The 6,814-nt window shown below is 47.4% G+C and overlaps 1 protein-coding gene across 2 annotated transcripts in view; it reads left to right on the top strand.

Annotated features, from left to right (window-relative positions):
* The first annotated feature begins 1,207 nt into the window (after positions 1–1,207).
* The window catches only part of PPM1A (protein phosphatase, Mg2+/Mn2+ dependent 1A), a 41,249-nt gene continuing 35,642 nt past the window's right edge, over positions 1,208–6,814 (top strand). Inside the window, exon 1 of one of the 2 annotated variants that reach the window (XM_021701434.2) lies at positions 1,208–1,608. The gene's annotated coding sequence lies outside the window, so the exon portion shown is untranslated. Of the gene's footprint in view, positions 1,609–2,328; positions 2,377–6,814 lie in introns of those variants that run through there. The other variant, XM_021701435.2, reaches the window with a different exon arrangement.

Below are 6,814 nucleotides of genomic sequence, written 5' to 3'. Positions count from 1 at the left end.
TCCATGAACAGGTTAAGCCTCTGACAAGAGAGGGAAAGACACACCGGCCAATGGGAACGCATGCTGGTGATGTACTGCTCCCAGTTCTGATTCATTGGCCGCCTAGGGTTTGTCATTCTATCCTGGCGTCTGCAAACAGCGTGGGTCGGTTTTCTGTAGTCCAGCTAGCTAAACTGGATTTTGGCCGCCTGCATGTGCAGTTTCAGTTAGGTTCACTTGATCTCTAACTCTTAACAGAAGCAGCTGTTACGTTTCTGATCATTCTCAAGAAAAATCTTGCGTTCCTTAAACCTTGCAGGAGGTCGTTGGAGGTCCCCTGTGACAGAATCACATGACTGTCTAACATGTGCAAATAAATACAAGGTGGAATCCGATGAGCTACAGATGGAAAACCTGCCAGAAACTCAGAGCATGTGCCCCGTGCGTGTATCAGCCGCAGTCGCGTGTGGGTGGGTGGTGGTAGGGTGTGGCTGCCCTTCGGGACCAGAGGTGTGTGGTTGGGGCACCTGCGTGGGGCTCCCGGGGTCACTGGCGAGGGTGGCTCCAGAGGCCTCGGGCCCCGGGGGAGGAGGTCTGGCGGCTGCCTGGGTGCAACAGTGCGTTCAAGCCGCAGCCGCCAGGGGGCAACGAGGCCGCGACCGCGTCCGAGAGAGGTCGAAAGCACGGGGTCGGTCCTCCGGGTTCTGAGAACGGCGTCTTTGCAGGGAGTGGGGTGTGTATTCAAGACAAGTGGAAGCGCGGGGCGGGAGGAGCCGACGCCCTAGGGGGAGCTCCCGAGTCCGGGCTCGACAGACTGCCGGGTTTGGAGGAGCTCTCGATGGCCGGGGCTCCTTACGCGTACACACTCTGTCCAGCCCCCAGGGCCGGGGGCATAAGGGCCCCAGTCCCGGTTCCGATCCGGGATTCGGATGCTCCCTTCGGCCTCAGCCTGGGGCCCCGGCCGCGAGGGGGCTGCGGCGAGAGAAGCTAGGTAGGGCAGTGATGTCATCTGCGGCCGCCCCTCCCCCGCCTGCCGGCCCTCGCCGCAGTTCCTGCCCAACGACATCCGGGTCTCTCCAGCTGCTCCGCCGCGCCGCAGCTGTAGCGGCCGCCGAGCCCGCGGGGCGGGGCGGACAGAGGAGTCGGGGAGGGGCAGCACGGCGCCGTCGTGAGCGCGCCTGCGCGGGGACGCGCTCGAGGCGGCGGCGGCGGCGGCGGCGGCGCTAGGGGCGGGAGCGCGCGCGGGAGCGAGGGAGCAGTGGTCTCGGCGCCGGCCCGGCCCGCAGCTTCGGGTATTCGGGCGGCTGCAGCGCCGGAACGGGTGGTTGGGGAGGGGGGTGGGGGGGGCGCCAGGCAGGTGGGGCGCGAAAGCGATGAATCTTCGGATCTTCCTCCTCCTCCTCCGGGGCCCGCTCTCCGCCTCCCGCTCCAACGCCCGGATGATCTGAGCCGCGAGGGCGCCGAGAGCGGGGGGCCCGGACGCAGCCCGGTTCCTCCCCTCCTCCGCCCCCTCCCCGGCCTGACCTGGCCGGCGGCCGCCGCGGTGACCCCCTTCCAGCCCCCTCCCCGGCCGCCGTCGCCACCGCTGCCTTGGCCGACCAGGGACCTGCCAGCCCGCGGCTGCTCCTGGTAAGCGCGACGCTCGGGCCGAAGGCGGGCGGGCGGGCGGGCGGCGCGGGCCTGCGCGGCGGCGGTGGCGGCCAGGCCTGGGCCTGGGGCCTGTAAACAAGCCGGGCGTCTGCCCGGGCGCTCCCGGGAGGAGACACGACAACTCCACCCCCTGGCCCGGCCTCCTCCCCGAAGCCGGGCGGCGGGCCGCAAGGGGTTAACGCTCAGCGAGGGCGGTGGCGGCGGCGCGGGGAGGGGGCGCGACCCTCCCGCCGCCGAGGCCCGGCGGGTGTTTGTGGCCGCGAAGCGGGCGAGAGCCCCAGGCCAGCCTGGCCCGAGAACGGCGGGCGGAACTTTTCCGAAACGAAGAGTAGGGCGTCGCGGCGCCCCCACCCGCAGGGCCGCCCAGGGCTCCAACCCCTGGGAGGGAGGCCTGGAGAAAGGAGGGGGTAGGCTTCCTTTGGACCGCACTTAGCCTCGAGACACCAAATTCTGGAGGATTTGCTTCAGGTCTTAGAGGGGTCTGAGCTGAGAGTGAGGCTCCTTGAGAACTCAAGTCTGTGATGCCTCCAGTTCATTCATTACATCGAACAAATCCATTGAAGTAAATCACACTGATTTCTTGTATTTTTAACTGTAAATTGTGTGATAAAGTTCTTAATGTTAGAGTTTGGTGGTTGAGGTGTGGTTCTGTTCTGCTTGTAGATTTAAATATTGAAACACAGCTGGCTGTGGAGAGCCTTCTACCAACCGCAGTTTAGATACGTTTTGAAAATTTCATCACCTGAGGTATTTTTCCTTGTCTCTTCTCAAGCACCGCATGGTACTTACAATCCACAAAGGTCGTACTTAAGTTGTCCAAGCCAAGAAATGTGTGCGCCGCCCCCATCCCTAGTAGCCCTGAATTTTCGGCAGATTGCATTAATGAGCGGAATGAATTTTAGTGATTTGTAGAGTGATGGGAGGTGTAAAAATCAGTGGGATATAGGTATTATTTTCTCAGAGTAGGTGATTTTGACATTATTGAAAGAAATTAAAATTTTTTTAAATTGTTCTGAGGAAAAAGGCTTAATCTTTTCAAACTTGCGTATTGGGATTTTAAACACAACCAGTTTTTAGATGCAAAGAGCTCTGAAGAGTAAGGGGATTTATTTATTTAAACGGTACTCTGCTGAGCCTTAGGGGTTCCACAGCTCCCAGGAGTTCAGCAGGGCTTACTCCCCAATTCCTCTTGAACTGGGACAACTTCACTTTTATAACTTTTATATTTTTACATATTGGGCCTTTTACAAATATTGTATTTCTGTAACACTTTAGAAAATTGATTAGGGAGATAGTGACCCACCCCACTGCCAATTTTCTAATCATAGATGTTACCTTTGATTAAATGTTTCTTTGTCAGTAAATAATTTGAACCACAAAGTAGCATTCATTGCCTGATGTTGTAGTTCTGTTCTTATGTGTAACTCACATGTATCTGAATAAACATTCAATCATGTAGGGATGATTACTTTTAAGCTGCAAGTTGGCGGCAGTGACACGTTACTGAAAGTATAGTGAGAAGTGCACATGGAAGTTACTAAAGACATTTCTGATGTGATATCGTCAAACATTTTTCATATTAGTGAAGTAATTTTATTATGGGAGAGGTATATAAGACCAGGAAGTTTGGCTAGCTACCTCAGTATATATTTGAGAAATAAAAGGGTTGAATGCCAGAGTCATTAAAATTTCTTTTTTAGGCGCACCTAGGTGGCTCATTTGGTTAAGCTTCCAACTCTTGCTCTCAGCTCAGGTCTTTTATTCCAGGGTCGTGAGTTCAAGCTCCACCTTGGGCGCTATGCTGGGGTTGGAGCCTACTTTAAAAAACATTTTTTTTCTTGGGGCGCCTGAGTGGCTCATTCGTTAAGCATCTGCCTTCGGCTCAGGTCATGATCCCGGGGTCCTGGGATCGAGCCCCGCGTGGGGCTCCCTGCTCGGCGGGAAGCCTGTTTCTCCCTCTCCCACTCCCCCTGCTTGTGTGTTCCCTCTCTCGCTGTGTCTCTGTCAAATAAATAAATAAAATCTTTAAAAAAAATTTTTTTTTCTTTTTTGGTGGAAATTTACATAACTTTCTTTAAACATTTTTTTTTTTTTAAACACAAGTTGTATGTTTTCATATTTCAGTTTGAAAGGCTGGAATGATGACCATAATTACAGTATAACCTGTTGAAGGGAACACTGTACTAGGAGATAAGAATTGTTTAGTCATGACTGTGCTCCAAAATGTCTGTGTCCATGGGCAAGTCCTTTAACCTTTTGAGTCTCAGTTTACAAATCAGTAAAGCCAAAGTGGTAAACTGTATTATCAAATGCATGGCCAGTTGTTAAATTTTTTTATTCTGCTAACATTGTCTATTCAAAATGCCTTGACCAAGTGCCTGGTATATGCCAGGCACTTAGATGTTTCAGTATTCTATTTTTTTTTAAAGATTATTTATTTATTTCTTTATTTGACAGAGAGGTAGAGAGCACAAGTAGGCAGAGAGGCAGGCAGAGGGAGAGGGAGAAGCAGGCTCCCTGCCGAGCAGGGAGCCTGATGCGGGGCTCTATCCCAGGAGACTGGGATCATGACCTGAGCTGAAGGCAGCCGCTTAACCAGCTGAGCCACCCAGGTGCCCCAGATGTTTCAGTATTCTAAATCTGCATGTTATTTAAAAATAAGTATCTTCCATAAAAGAATTTTAAGTTGGTGGTTGATCTTTAGGGATGATATTCTTGTAGGCAGGCTTTATTGATTTTTCTGTTGGGATTGGGAAGTCTAGAAAAACTCTTGGGAGAAAGAAGGGTGGGGATTCCACAAGAGAATGGGTGGTTGAGACTGCAGGTTTGAACAAGCACAGGACCCTTGGTAGTTTGATGTGAAGGGCATTATAAGAACACATTATGAAGATGTTTCTGTGAGTTCAAGCTGGGTCTTGCTTATCTTGACTTGTTAATACACCTTTGTCTGAAAATTTGTTTCCTAATACCTAATTTTTTTTTGAGATTTGATTTATTTTTAGAGAACGAGAGCACAAGCAGAGGGGAGGGGAGGAGCACAGGGAGAGGGAGAAGCAGACTCCCCGCTGAGCAGGGAACCCACCGTGGGACTCAGTCCCAGGACCCCGGATCATGACCCGAGCCAAAGGCAGACTCCCAACCAACTGAGCCACCCAGGTGCCCCTAGTACCTACTTTTTTTCAAAGGAATCTATAGCAACGTTGTGTTGTCACATGGTAAACATTGCTAAGCAGTTACCAAAAACTTACTGAATTTGTTCAGATTATACTTAGACTATTTATTATAGTAGCTAATAAAATGTGTAGCCAATTCTGGCTTAGCTGTGAATGCTTATTTATTTAATAATTTAAAACTAAAGACTGACATATGTCCACAGGAAGCTTGTTGTCCCTGTAATGCGCACCCATAAGAGCTGGATTTATTTCTTAAGGTGGAAGTCCATGATCATGTAGATATAATTATAGGGTGATATTTTGATGATCGACCCCACCCCCCCCATGATTATCTAACTCTTGCCTGGGCACCTGACTCTTGAGTGGTACTGATTACTTTCCATCCTTAGATCAGAGGAGGAGGCAGCCATGTAAGAAAGTCGGCTCAAGTGGAGTCCTGTAAGAGTTAAGCAAGAAGATAAAATAAGGTGTGGCCCTGTGAAATGTGTGGACCTTGGGTGAGGGGAAGGTGTGAGGCAACTAGGTAAAAGTTTGTATCTTCCTGTACCTTAGGTAGTAACTTTATGCCAGAATGTGTTCTGTCTTTCATTTCAAATAATGTCAGTGACAAATTTTTAAAATTCAGTTGCTTCATTTATTATTGCACTATTAGCCAAGAAATTCTCTGAATTTCTACCTGGGATTATTAACCACCCTTATATGAAAGGAGCTTGGGTTAAATTACATAAAAATCAAAAGGTTGATTATATTCTTCTTTTGCTCTTTTTAATGTCGAATGTACAAGTAACAATTTTATATTTTATTGAGTCTCCAGAATAGATTCCTTGATGATTTTGACCTTTGCATGTCCTAGCTATCTATGTACTACCTAGATAATCTCTTTACCTAGCTTTTCTTTTGCTGAGACAGGTAGGAGGAGCTAGAGAAAGGAAACGATTAAGAGAGGTGAACTTCTGTATACCTTTATCTAAAATGTAATAGACTAGAATTTTTTTAAGAAACTGAGAGAAGAGTACTAGATGTTAATGTGTATTAATAGACTACTGATACTGTATTTATGAAATTAGAGGTGTCTTAAACATTCCTTGAATAAATGTGTGATAAAGGAGGGAGCTCGAGTTTATAATTTTTAATATGTTTATTTGGAATCCATTGATCAAGTTTATGTAGTATTCATATTTAGGATCTGGATTGAAAGTCATTAGAGTTTTTGTAGCTGATATGATTTGAATTAAAATCCTATGAGAACAAACTACTTCTAGATACAGAATAAAGAAATAATAAAAGCCAGAGTGTATTGACCATTTGTCAGGCTTTAATTTTCCCCACAACCCTCTAAAGTATATGATGTTATTTCTGTTTTACAAATGAAGAAACATAGATTCAGAGAATCTAAGTAACATGCCACAGTCAGAGCTGTGTAGTTATAAAGTTATTTTCAAAATATTCCTGATTGAATTTTTCCCAACTAGATGAGCCTTCTTGTTCCTAGAAATCAAAAATTGAGAAGCTGAATGTTAACACTATGATTCAGATTCCTAGAATTAAAAGACACCTTATAAATTTATGTATAAATTAAGTCTTCCAATACAGGAGTCTCTTCTGAAACCTTCAGAAAAGATTTAAGAAGTTAAGTTCATTTTCTCATTCTCTTAAGTTTCCGAAGTCAACAGAGCTAAACAATTTTATGTCTTCAACTATCATTGTTTAGATTGAGGAATGGAATCAATATTAAATTCTCAAATGGTTGATATCCTTAATGAAGGACTAAGGGAAATGTTTCTAAGTACATACATTAAAGACTTTAGAGAGGAGGTGATGGTAAAATTTTCTAGTGGGGTGATTTGGGGCAAGCTCCTTGATTTCTCTAAGCCTCAGTGTCTTATGGGAAAGCCTTTCTCATAAGGTGTTCTTTTTTTTTTTTTTATTAAAGATTTTACTTATTTATTGGAAACAGAGAGAGAGCATGAGAGGGGGGAGGATCAGAGGGAGAAGCAGACTCCCCGCTGAGC

Source organism: Neomonachus schauinslandi, chromosome 9, assembly GCF_002201575.2.
Source record: "Neomonachus schauinslandi chromosome 9, ASM220157v2, whole genome shotgun sequence".
In the NCBI taxonomy this organism is placed as follows: Eukaryota; Metazoa; Chordata; class Mammalia; order Carnivora; family Phocidae; genus Neomonachus; species Neomonachus schauinslandi.
The sequence above is the reverse complement of the archived record's forward strand: the minus strand, read 5'-3'. Positions and strand labels throughout refer to the sequence as shown.